Source organism: Protopterus annectens, chromosome 1.part0, assembly GCF_019279795.1.
Source record: "Protopterus annectens isolate FY-2018-M chromosome 1.part0, PAN1.0, whole genome shotgun sequence".
In the NCBI taxonomy this organism is placed as follows: domain Eukaryota; kingdom Metazoa; phylum Chordata; order Ceratodontiformes; family Protopteridae; genus Protopterus; species Protopterus annectens.
Window position 1 is genome coordinate 625488293 of NC_056725.1, and position 15165 is coordinate 625503457.

The window sequence follows — 15165 nt, forward strand, 5'->3', positions numbered from 1 at the left end:
ACACCTGAAAAGTGATAACTCCTTTAATGCAAATAGTAAAAAATCAGACCAGTTTCGGCAGTCTTTGCCTTCATCAGTGTTTATCATCCATTTCAAAAATTGTTCACTTTATACATCCAGCTTCATTGTCAATCAAACATTTAAAGGGATAGTAATTAAATGACTATATACATTTCAAAGGAGTACATCAAAAAGATAACAAAAAACGTGTACACAAAAATATATATAAAACAAAAAATTACAAATGGTCATTAAGACCTGGGGAAAATAATGCCCCTAGCTTAACTATCCAGCTTTTCTCTTTGTCATTTAGTATAATATGCCACCCTAATCTGTGTGATCTATCTTCCCATATTTTGTCAATAATACAAAAGTGAAATGTGGCTGTTTTATGAACACATACATGTCTGTACAATGCATTAGCCATATGTCTGTTCCTAATGTCACCTAAATGCTCAGACATCCAACTGAACTCAAATTTGTCAGTTTGAATTGTATTTTTGAATGAATCTTTAGGGTGGGCTTCACTAGTGTATAAGTTTTTTCCCCTTGTTTCCCATTTTTCATCTTGGACTTACTAATGATGGATTTGGTAACTATATTACAGGGTTTATCTGCTGATAAAAATGACCTTCAACTGTTTGGTATTCACGCAGACAATACCAATACTGACATGGGGGATACTAGGGATTCCAATGACTTAAGCAAGAGTCTTTTTTTACAACTGACTAAAAGCATGACCAATTTACGTAATTCAGTTTGGCACCTTAAATTATTTAAGGCCTATGAGGTTAAAAACATAACCCCTAGAGGCCTAAGAATCAGGATGCAGCCTTATGTTAACAACCCTGACGACACACTACACGAGGAATGGGCACAAGCACAGCAAGACGCTACCATGTCTTTTGTTAAAATGTTGACCTCCTTTTATGAACAGCCAATCCAGACCAACATAACATAAACCCAACATATCTGTGAGCAGATTAAGGCATATGAAGGCCAGACATGCTATCAGGAATGTCTTCACGAATTGTCTAAAGAATTGTTAGTGATGGAAAAAAATCTAAGGAATAGGAAACTGCACAAGTTTCAAAGGGATTTGAGGGATTATGAGCAAGGTGTAAACCCTTTGGTTTCAGAAAGAATGTTGTTTTTTCTGATGGGGAACATACGATGGCTAGGTCCAGGAGAAAGAGACCCAGATCGATTTTAAAGAAATCGAAAACGGACTATAGCAGCACCTCAGGGGAGGAATCATCTGTTACTGAAACAGAGCAAGGGCTTGCTCAGGGGTCCCCAGCCCACAAAAAAACAAAAAAGTTTGCCACCCCTTTACATCTAGGACACATAGGGTTGGGAGAAAACATCAAAAATGTCAAACATTTGGAAACATTGTTACAAATGATAATTCTCAAATAGTGGAATACTCAAATGTATTTAACATTTCATCTGTAACTCTTTCTGAAACTGCTATGAAACTACTAAATAAAGGATTAACATATGTTCCTTTTTTTAGGTCCATGAAGACACTGTGGTTAAGGATGTCCTTTTATAGGTTCATAGGTTCATACTAGGCTATCTGCCCTGGGGCAATTATAAGCCTAACAGACTACAGCATCCACCCCCTTTACAACACAGTACAGCATCAGCAATGCATTTACCTTCTGTGGGAGAAGAACCCACAGCCTTCTGCATCAAAAGCCAATGCACTACCTGTTGTGCTATTAACAGTACAATCATTTTATCAGCTGTTAAATTTAAAATTATTTTTTGGCCAACAGGAGAACTCTCAAACATCCACTGATTTCATGTTTAAGAAATCTGTTTTTCAACCTACCATGGATAAATATATCGCAGTATTCCAAAAATCTGTTCTCAAAGATCTAAATTTCCATGGTTATGAATCTTGTATGTTACGCCACAATTTATCGGGCTGAACAACAAGCCCTTATGGAACTTAGGAATAATCATAACATAGTTATTATTCCTGCTGACAAAGGAGGAGCAGTCATAGTTTTGGACATGGTTTATTATTTATTGGATGCCTACAGCCAACTTAAGAATGCCATTCATTATATGCCAATGCCTCTAGGCCTGACAACCCGCTTCAAGAAGGAAATTGATTCCTTCTTAGAGCTGGCCACTGAGGAAGGTATAATTAGTACATCAGTTTTACAGCATGTTAAGGTGGGTGAGCCTCAGAAACAAATACTATATTTGCTGCCAAAGCTTCATAAAAATTTGCAAAAACCACCTGGCAGACTGATAGTATCCTGCATGGGCTCACTCACGGAACCCTTATCAGGATTCCTCACTAAATATCTAAAGCCACTTATGACTATGGTCAGATCAAGGATCAAAGACAGCACAGAATTCCTCAGAAATGTAAGTGATACACAATTAGAACCAGAATGGATAATGTGTACTTTGGATGTTACGGCTCTATACACAAACATCCCACACTGGGCTGGGCTTGAGGCTCTTGAATACTGGCTTAATAAAGCAAATCTTTATTGTCCAGGCTTCAATACATTGTTGGTCTGTATGGCAGAACATGTCCTAACAAAAACATCTTTTATTTTCAGAAGGAATGTTACTGGCAGGTGTGAGTTACAGCTATGGGGGCATCTTTTGCCCCTATTTATGCAGACCTCTTTATGGGGTACTTGGAGGAATTCCTTATATATGATGACAATCATAACATATTTTTGAATGATATGGACATTTGGCGGCGATACCTTGATGACTGTTGGCTGGTTTGGCATGCAGACACTGCATATCTTTTAGAGTTTGTCCAATACCTCAATAATAACAAGTGGGAAACTGAATTTACTCTCAATGTGCACCATCAAGAAATTCATTTCTTAGATGTCAAGATTTGTAGGAATGTGGACAACACATTGTCAACACAGGTGTTCCGCAAATATCCGCAGTACAATAACCTTTTGGAAGCCACTAGTTTACACCCAGATCACATTATAAGGAATATTCCCAAATCCCAATTCCTTCGTATTAAAAGGATGTGCTCTTCCAATGATGACTATGAACATCATAAGAATGACCTGATGCACAGGTTTAGAGCCAGGGATTGCAAATCAGGACATATTCTTTCAGCTAGCAATTTGGCTACTGGGCAGGATAGACATGATTTATTGAAATACCATGAGAAAATGCCAACAACAGATAATACTATTAGATTTGTAACTACATATGGTAGAAACATTCATGCCATCAGGTATGCAGTTAACAAGAATTGGAATATCCTTATGGCTAATCAGGAATTATCCAGTTTCCTGACAGATGAGTGTAAATCTTCATATTGTAGAGGTAGGCCATTAGGATCTTACCTCAATCATTACAAATCCAGGGCTGAACGACAAATCATGGGAGAAAAATTAACTATCACAGGAGATAAACTTGTGGGATTATTCTTCTGTGGACACTGCTCCTTTTGTAAATATATGCCAAAATTCAAGGAGTTTTCGAGTAGGAACACCAAATTTGTGTATAATATAAAACATTTTGCTATTTATGGAATGGACTAGGTGGTCTATTTGGCCACCTGCTCCTGTCCCTCATTTTATGTTGGGCAGACCCCCAGGCCGTTCAGAATAAGGATGTCTGAGCACTTAGGTGACATTAGGAACAGACGTATGACTAATGCATTGTACAGACATGCATGTGTTTATAAAACAGCCACATTTCACTTTTGTATTATTGACAAAATATGGGGAGATAGATCACACAAATTAGGGTGGCACAGTATACTAAATGACAAAAAGAAAAGCTGGATTGTTAAGCTAGGGGCATTATTTTGCCCAGGTCTTAATGACCATTTGTAATTTTTTGTTTTATATATATTTTTTTTTGTATACATTTTTTGTTATCTTTTTGATGTACTTCTTTGGAATGTATATAGTCATTTAATTACTGTCCCTTTAAATGTTTGATTGACAATGAAGCTGGATGTATAAACTGAACAATTTTTGAGATGGATGATAATCACTGATGAAGGCAAAGACTGCCGAAACTGGTCTGATATTTTACTATTTGCATTAAACGGAGTTATCACTCTTAAGGTGCTGGCCTCTATTTTTTGACTTTATGTATATTTTCTTGGCCTGTTGCACCTGCTTTACATGCAAAGTTTGCTTTTGGTCTATTTATGTCAGACACTTGCAATATAACTAACATCCTGTCATTGCAAAATGTGTCCACAGAGATGAACATAATGGTGGGGCAAATGGCCTGCAGTAGGGAAATGTGTGAAACATCACCCTTATACAGTGGTACACCTGTGTATATATCACTATTACAATGGCAACTGTTACAGATCTACACTATGGCATATCATAATACTGCAGTCCACAACTCTTAAAAAAACTGCAATGTGGACCCAACATGAACAATGAGTGTGTAATATGGAATTGTAGGTTAGTGCAGCAAATATGGGGAATATATACCTTCACAAACACTGGAAGCATATGTGGGCACACACTCCAGATAAAATATAGTGGAAGCAGCTATTGAGGTACTGAGTGCATGCATTTGTCATGGAAATGCACCTTTCAGCAAGTACACATCCTCAATGTCACACCACTTATTGGTCTGCTGTCCAAGATGTTTGGCTATCAAATGTGCACACTTACCTGCAACAGAGGCAGCCATGGCTTGCACACATTTTACATGAAATGGCATGGGCCCCATACCCAACAGGTAGCACCCATGAGCTGGACATGTAGCCATACCTCACCATTGCATATACCATGGCAAACAGTGCAGACAGTCATTTATGTGGCAATGATGTATGGGACAGGAATGATGCAGTAAATAAACAGATGGCCATCCAAGACAGATGACGTCACATGTAGCAAACTGGTCATGCGGGCTGCCTAGTAACATTCCACAACACTGAAGGGGTTGCAGGACTGTCTAGCAAGTACTGGCTGTGCAGTACCCATGTCAGCAATTGCCTGGAATCTGCAAACTTGTGGCTTATGGGTTAGGGTAATCAGATGTGACAGTTGTACCACAGGAAACATCAGCCAGGCCTCTGTACAGGTAGTGTATGCATAACAGAAGAGGTCCCCAAAAGTCATGTTTTGCAGTGTGTACTGGTGTACCATGACCATATTGGAAACCTACAGACAGTATCATGTAAGATACATGTGCTGCACAACCAATGCCTCACCCCACCTCAGGCCCACCATACCCATCTGTACTATGACAGTGCCAGTGTACACCTGTATGTTTGCCATTCATTAGCTGGGACTAGGATGTTACACATGGTGTTCAGTGTTTGGGACACTGCAAACTGACACACACACGTCAAGCATCTGCAAAAAGACTGAAGATGGGGAGGGGTTGTCATCATGACACACCAGTGCACTGCAGAAGGGATCCTAAGGATGCTATGAATTGCTGTATCTGCACACAGTCACGGTCAGAAATTGTGGCAGACATAACCTTGACTCCACAGCAATAGTGACGGCAGTGTGTGAAATCCAAGGAATGTGCACATGAGTTGACCTCGCAATCATGCAGAGTTGGGGACATGTGTAGTGCAGACTGACCATATACTGGCAAATGCAGATGGCCCATGCTAGTATACCCCTGCCAGGAATAGTGACTGCTGTAGTACACATAACAATAGGTGCAAAAAAACATCATGATAAGGGCATGCACACATATGCACCCACAACGTATGTGCATCGCGGTCAGCATCAGCACACCTAACACATTTGTTAGACACTGCATTTGATTGTACAGGACATATGTCACATATCAGGCTCATGTAATGTTAACATATGCAGTGATGTGGTCCCATGGCATATCAAGGAAGAGGGTGTCATATCAATAAGGGTGTGTACACTCCCCATAGCCATGGTAAGGTTTGATGGTTGTCAGTGTAATAATATCATATTGGTCATACATGCACCACTGATGTTGACATCTGTAAATCAGACATCAGGCATTCACAAATGACATCTGTCCACATATCATCCCAGGTATGTGTCGGACAAACACATAGGGGTTGTGAGCATTAGAGCAAACATAACTGACACCGTAATATGCATTCAGTAATGGTGTGTACACCTGTGAGGTATGGTGCATAGTACATGGCAGGGTGCAGAACAGGAGCACAGCAATACTGTGCACATGGGTACAGAGTTTTCCAGGGGAAGGGGAATCACCTATTACCACAGCCTATGCATCACACACATGTATACTGATGCTAGCATGGATTGACTATAGCTGCACTGCATGCTGTTGAGTACCATATTTTATGCATGTTGACAGATGGGTAATGGGAGGTCTGTGTGTACTATCTTTGTGCAACCTCACCTGTAGGTGTGTGCATGGGGCAGGGGGGTTATTTTGTCTGTAAGTGCAATCTGGTGGAGTGGAGGGGGGTTGATGCATGTAGGATGTGTGTATGCATGTGTGTGTGTGTTTGTGTGGGTGTCCATGTATGCACATGTGTGATTGTGGGGTTGTTCATACATCAGAACTTCCCTTTGGAATCGTGCAGTACATGAACATGGACTGACACATGACACACCAGAAATACTTGTCTGATATGTTATCTCAGTACAGCTAATAGTATAATAAGGTCTGTAGCATGGAACATGCATTGGGAGGGAAACTAGACACCAGGTATACTGTTAAAATAACAGTCAGCAGAAAGGTGAATGATTACCCATTTATGCAGCACTACAGATGCATTGGGGAATTACTAGACAACACCAGGGAGTATATCCATATATTACTGTTGTACACATAATAAATTGATTGAGCAACAGATCTTGCATCTACTGAACAATAGTTTTGTATGACACTCCAGTGTGTGACATTATTGAATGACCATAGTAGCCCCTAACATATGGGGGCCATGCTCACGATATCCGGACATACCCAGGGTGAACACTGGATGACAGCAGTGACTCCTTGTAAAACCTACTCCAATCAAGTCAAAGAGCTAATGGAGTAACAGGTCATGTGTTGTGATCACTTGTCTAGGTATTTAGAAGAATGATGCATTAATGAGTGTTATTACTGAGTGTATGTTTCCAAGTGTGATGTAGAATGGGGAACTTATGCGAATAAACTTGGGACAGTCTGTAAACTCAGGGACAGGTAGGTATTATGGTGGAATTTCAGGGTGTGTGTGTGTGTGTGTGTGTGTGTGTGTGTGTGTGTGTGTGTGTGTGTGTGTCTGTGTGTGTGTGTATATGTGTGAGTTTGTGTATATGTGTGTGTATATGTGTGTACTGTTATGCAATGCAGTACAGGTCTTAAAGTGAGTTTCTTGTTTTCCCCTCACAAGTGGCGAGGTGAGTCAGGGTCCCTCCTGCATGCAATCTGATGTTGGTGTCCATATAGACACCAAAAATGATGATAGGTGTGTTGAGGCACAGGCGGGGTTGTCAGAGGCCAGAACTGCACCATCGTTTGACATCCCCCTGTTATCCACCCATCCCAGCTCTTAGTCACAGTGCCTATAGATCCACCATCACCAGTGGCCATAGCAGAGGGACAGCTGGCGGTTGGTAGCAGTGCACAGGAGAGAGTGGTATCTATGGCTGCTGTGTCTGGACACAGCAGGCATAGCCAGATGTCTGGCAGGGCACCACATAGGCAGATGTGCTGGGGTGCTGGTCATTGTGCCCCTGGCAGAAGTGCCACAACTGGTATCACCAGACGCATGTTTCAGACTGTCATGGGGGCGCAGGCATATATGGAACTGTACACCAGACAGGGTCTGAGGCTGCAGAGGGCTGCTTTCTCATTTGTAAGTGACAACATCCATGAACTTGCAGGTGCCCTCCATGATTATACAGAGGTCACGGATAGATGGTTGGGTGAGATGGTGGGCCTCATTGACCGTGGATTGTCTGTGCTATAACATGTGGTGGGAGTGGGGTGATGTCCGCATGGACTTAGGCCAGCAACACCAACATCTGGTGGTCGACGTGGACATGCAAGGACACCAAGCTGCTCCTGTAGTGGCAGTATCAGCTCCAGCACTGCGGGGAGGTGCTTTCCACACCACACCACAGCAGTCCATGTACACGTGGCCCTGGCCAATCCCAGGAGGGACCTGGTTCCAGCAGACATATGTCATCATCATGGGAGAATAGCACATTGTGGCCTGTACCTGGATGTGACCATGAAATCCCTGGCAGGCACAGTCTGCGTGTCTGTGGCCAGAGGTGGTGAACTGCACACCCTGCCAGGTATGATCTGCGGCTCTCCAAGAAACACCTGTATAGGGCAGTCACATGGCAGAACTGTGTGCATGCATACCCACACACTATACAAACACACCTAGGGCAATCCCATACCTACACACACCACATCACCATGCCCATATCAGCAACTTACACCCCTCACCCACACACATGGTGTCAAATGTATGGCCCACCCTAGGTCTCTGGCAAACCAACAACATACCCTGTGCATATGATGATACCTGTGCCACATCCCTATCATCCATAAGATCAATGCAGGGACAGGCTAATATGGTTCTGATGCACATGGTGACTGTACTACAGTGTACCAATGTACTGCTGTGTAACATGTTATCAGCAGTAATGTTTAATGCTTACATGTCAGGTAGTGTAGCTGTCCAGCCATGATGCATTATAGCTATTAGTAACACTGAATGATTGTGGTCTCAATAATGTTATCCATTTGTGTTGTTGGTGTACATGTGTCAGCAGGAAGATGGTCTGCTGTCATATCTCTCAAGGGGTATGGCACTGTGGTGACACCATGGCTGTGCCATATCCTGGGTACAGTTGAACACATGTCACAGGTCTGTATAACAGTTACTGCCTGTGCCACATGGACAGGTGACCCCTTGGGACATGTATATTCAGCAGCCTGAAGTAGATTCCTCCACATACATGCACACTCTTACTTGGCAACACTTGTACTAGACCCCTGCCTAGGTATGTAGTGCTACTGATGTGTGTGGCTTTAATTGCACACACCACACAGCATTTAGGATGAGGTGTGTTACAGGTTACATGTTACATGCAGAACATCCCCAGGCATGTACAGTATGGTAATGGAGGATGTAATGGCTGTATATGGACAATACATAGTGTGACATGCCATCATATACATTAACAGACACATAACAGGCAGACACTCATCCAAGAGACCTGGGCCTATCAGTGCTAACTAACTTGTCAGTGTGTCCAATGTGTTACAGGTAGGCTGCTCACAGCACATGCATAACTGGGCTGGATTGTGTTATCAGTTATCTGTATGGTTGATGGTGACAGTGGTCACCATACAGTGATACATGGGACATGTACCAGGATACCATGGTGTAATGACAGTGTACACAGCACCCACACCCCACTGTGGATATTGTACACACTGGAACCCATGATGTCACTCAGAAAAAACCACCATCACGCATTGACCAGGACTACAATACAACCCATTGTCCATCCCAAGAGTGGTACTACAGGGATATGCATCTAATGCACATGCCACAGGCATAGTAGGGTGATGAATTATCATGCCTCTCCTATGGGCAGCAACATCACAATCCATACTACTGTGTGGCAATGCGTATTGTAATAGGGGTATGTGGCCTCGGATATACACACATGCACACATAAACACATTTTCCAGAACACAGTGGGTATCCCATGCCTATTAACCCAGTTGTACAACAGTGTTGTGCTGGTACTGCAAGGTTCAGGTAGCCTTTAGAGAGAGGAGCATAACCGGGTACATGTAATGTCCAGTACAGCAGCAGCCACGTCTAACTATGGCAATGGGTGTTGTGGTGGGTGTGAAGGGCCTAATGGTATTCCCAACTGCAGGTGTACTACACACAGACACTGATATCCTCAGTAATGCACATGTACACATTTGTCAGTACTGGGGTGCATTGCTGAAGGTGGTCATAGGTGTGTACCTGGCTATTGTCCATGGAGAGATGGGAAGTGTAGGGCATGTGTGTACAGTGGTATCATGCCACCTGCCATGTGCCAGCAGGCAATCTATCTATAGACACCACTGTGGTGACCCCCAGGGTGAGAGTGACATGCATCAGCCAATCCTCTGGGTGCCTCCTGCAAATGGCCGGTGAGGTGGCCCAGTTGACATGTATGCAACATGTATTACAAAACATGGTTAGTGTCTGTGTTGGAGACCTGTACCCAAGCATGTTCTGCTGACTGTGGTAGTGTAGTGGAGGTACCAGTGGCATGTGGTGTGTACAGGGTGTTGTGTGCTATCTGTGCCAGTTATAACACAGCTGGGCAGACATGTCAGTATCAGTCAAGCATAGGTTGCCTGTATGTATCCAAGCTGGATACCTGACTTCTGCACATATGTACAGGGACTGACAGACATCAGCTTGCCAACTAGCTATACAGTAGGATGGATGTGTAGACAGATAGATGCCTGACACCAATATGTATGCCATTACATGTTGGCAGCCCTCACTGATGTGCTATACAGACAGTAGGCTACAGTTAATTTCCACATGTCAGATCATTATCCAGTAGGAAATATATACTGTGACACAGCTCTCACACCAGGAACATGACAGTGAGGGCTCAGAGTCCATCTATGCTTGCAGGGCTGCTTTTTGCCAGTACTACAATTAGCAATCTACTCTTGCTTGGGAAAGCACTGTCAACAGTAGTAACGGCATGATACACTACATGCCAGTGTGATGCCACATAACCTGGGATACTACGCTTGTATGTAACACATTCACAGGTCATATATACTCAAGTGTCCCAGACATTCATGCACACCCCTTGTTACTGTACTGATAGCACATAGACGGATGTTATGTACATGGCATCACATACACCTATTACAGATGTCATTACCCTGCTATGTTATCAGAGTGGGATGAGAGCACAAGTTACCATGGCTGAGCCATGCTTTGCAGGTGTCAGCATTGCTGCAATATAACAGCTAAGCAGATTTGCTCACTGGTAAGGGAAGCCTACATGATGTAAACGCCCATACGTTTAACTATACATTAGCACTGCTTAGCTTCATGCAAACCCACGCAAACCCACTTAAAGCTGCTCAAAACTGCCATAACCACTCTGTATCCAACAGCCCTTGCTCTACCCAGCAACAAAAGAGGCAGTCCTTTCAGGTCTTGAACCCAGGACCCTGAACACTATAGTCACAACAGTTAACCACTATGCCATGACAGCTGTGAAAACAGTTGTTGTATTTCCAATACTTCTGTCAGTAGACATATTGAATAGTATTGAACAATCACTGTGACTTCTACAACTGTATAGTACATGTTAGTGATATTACTGTTGCATCATATATGTTGTTATATCTAAATATACACATATCAGATACATATGGTGTGATATATCTGGGAAGGTATACACAACAGTAATGTTTACACATGACAAGGATATGGATAAATACATATACATGTGTAGATATATGTCTACATGTACATACACATATATATTCATATATATGTATTTATACACATCTGTATAGTGCATCATATGTATGGCCATTTATAGATCTCTCTGTATGTATATATATATATATATATATATATATATATGTATATGTATATGTATATATATATATATATATATATATATATATATATATATATATATATATATATATATATATATAGATATATATATATATATATATATATATATATATATATGGGTCTAGGACATTTGCTCGAATGAGCAAATGTCCGAAACCCAACCAGCCGGGCATACTTACACAAAAGTACTTTTCACAGAAGAAGCACTTTCACGTAAGTATGCCTGTTGCCGTGGCTGTACTATGGTGCGGATAAGGGAAAATTCCCTTTTCCCCACTGTAGTGCAGTCTCGGAGGGAGAATATTAAAGTGGAGGGGGGTGTGGGGGCAGCAGGGAGTCGAAGCCTCCCTGCTAAAACATTAATGCAGTGTTTTTTTTTTGTAACACACTTTAATGAAAGCATTTTTTCGATAAAAGCTCTTTCGTTAAAGTGTCTTCGGTTGTTATACATTCGGATGTTTGCTTGTTCGAGCAAACATCCTAGATCCATATACATATATATATATATATATATATATATATATATATATATATATATATATATAAAATATGTATGTACATCATATATGTACAGATATATCTATTTATGTCGCTATATATGTAGATATATATAACTATATGTGCATATATAGCTATACAGATATATCTATTTATGTCAATATATATGTAGATATCTATAATTATATGTGCATATATATCTATATATCTGTATATGTGCAGACATATATAGATGTGTATATGCACATATATGTGTGTTTGTATATGTATATATATATATATATATATATATATATATATATATATATATATATATATATATATATCCATATATGTATGTAGATATGTATATATCTCTATATCTCTATATCTATATAGATATATGGATATATATATATATATATATATATATATATATATATATATATATATATATATGTTTACCATATGTCCAGATTATGGAATGGAGTCCTACCGCAGCACCAATAGTCTCAACCTCTTGGTGAAAGGGGATGTCATGTATGTATTGCAGGTATATATAGACTGTTGCTACTGTAACAGGGGTTGTATTATCAGACATGTTGTGTGTGGGAGGTCACATCTGTTATTGACATGTTTGCCATTGGTTACTGACAGACATCCCAAGGACATCATAGTTCAGTACCACTGATAGCGCAGTTATGATCCTGTGGACTACAGCAGAGATATGACCAATACATGTGGACAGTCTGGCACTCTCTGGTCAATCCAGAGGTATACACAGATCCCCTTCGTGCGAGACATGTGGAGCAAGCCTGACAATGTGGATGTTAACAGCCATGTACATGGGTATATCATGTAAATACTGGACTACATATGCCCACACAGTTTATGCATTCACACACCCCTGTCTGTCCTGACACATAATAACTTGTGGTGCAGAGGACACACGGCCACATGCTACCCAGTAGTTAATGACATACATCTGTACAGAATCCCAGTGCTTTGTCAGAAATACACAACAGTTATGGTGGCACGGCAGCAGTACTTCTTGCAAATATCTGGACATAACATCACACTGGGCAAGTACACTTAGCTGCTAGGCATGTAACAGCACACTGTGCAAACTACAGGCAGACTGCCACAACACTGGCCTACATTTCGTATGGGGGGAATACACATATACCTGCAAATATAGCAGGCTCTACAGGCATGTCACAGCACAGAGTAACAGACACCTGTGTGAAAGTGCATACCCGCAACCAGTGTGAACACAGCTACAGCCACATATGGTACGCAAGCTTAATATTACACTATATGGACTGTCTGATCAACACCATCCTCATATGTGCCACTCACACACTAATGCTACATATACTGGTCACGACACAGTGTGGCCCAATGCCTGTCTGTGGTATGGGACACATGTGTGTTTGGCCCTACAAACATGTGAGCTGATAGGGTACCGTACACTGGAGCAGCATGTAACATCAGATAGAACAGGGCTAAGAACAATGACATCTACCACAGTCTGTTCACAGGCCAAGGTACGTATTTGCAATACACATACTGTCGGCAATCACCATAAGTACACAGACCCCACTACTGTACAGACAACCACAGAATGCCCAGGTTATGTCCTCAGAAATAACCCCTACTTCCTCATGTCTAGCAGTCTGATATCTGGCTGGCTTGTTATCAGGTATGATGTCAATAAATAATGGTGTACAGAACATATGCACCTCTTACTGTATGACATATGTACAAAGGGTGACAGACTTGTGCCTGGAGCCACAAACACTGGGCCATTATTGGCATGTAGCTGTGATACCCTCATACATTTACTGTAGTAACAGGGTTAGTTGTGACATATGTCCTATGAGGGATATGAAGTCAGTAACTGTCATAGCTGTCACCATGTACTGACTGCAATCCTCAGACTATGCTTCTGCAGTTTTAAGATATGTGATCTATGAGTAACAAAAGAAACATAAGACTCCAAACACTGCTCAGTCTGCAGATAACCCTACAGGTGGGAGTTTCCTCAAACACATAACACTGTCATGACAGGTATTAAATCATGTATAGCAGTCATATCCACACAAACCCTGTTAAACCAACCTTACTCCAAATGCAGAAAAGCAACACTTACATTCTGTAGTCATGTCTGGAACATCCCCCTCCTGTTTGTTGGCCTTTCTCCACTGTGTATGTTGTTAGAGGTATATCCCAATACCATCTGTGATGCTGTTTGCCAAACACCGGCATGAGGTCCTGCTCACAGTGAATGAAAAGGCCCGACACCCACACAATGTTCCTAGGTATAGGAGTGTATTTCCATGCAATTGGCTATGGGAATGTTACCACAGTTGTTTAACAAGCAATCAGCTAGTGGGGGACTGCAATTCATGCAGATGCCTTCTGCTGATCATAAGCAGCACTTACAAAACACAAAGTGCTGCCTAAGCAAAGCAGGTGTACTTCTCCACATCCACCAGAGAGGGAATGAGAGAGACAGACAGAGACAAAGTAAGACAGGGAGAGGGTGGGAGAGTAAAACCTAAACATGCTTGTGTCACACACTTAACAGTGCGGGATTTCAAACCCCTGCCTGACTATGTATTGCTATCATATGTCTATGCAGTTATTGCATGAGCCAGAGAGCTTACATGTTGGAGAGCTGTCCAGAAGTATATCTGATGGTGAGTGACATCTGCAACAATGATAAAGGAGGGATAAGGTAGGTGTAGTACACATGCCTGTCTGCATGAACAGGTGCCAATGTCAACACAGCCACACTCTCTCAGGGACTCACGCACATTATCACAGTTGGCAGGGTCAGGATTAGACTTCCTAACTACCTAGTTTGCCACAATACAGTAATATGCAGGTATCACTTGCACCACAGGGGTTATCAGGATGATATATGGTCAAAGGGTATATGAAGGTGTCTGACATCAGAAGGCATTCTTCAATAGACCAATGGGAGGTGTAGTGAGTGTGAATGGCATCCACATCATTATACTCCACACACACACAGGCACAGGTTGCCAGTACTGAAAAGCATGGGTGCATTGCTTCACAGGTGTGTATTGGTTGACTGCCAG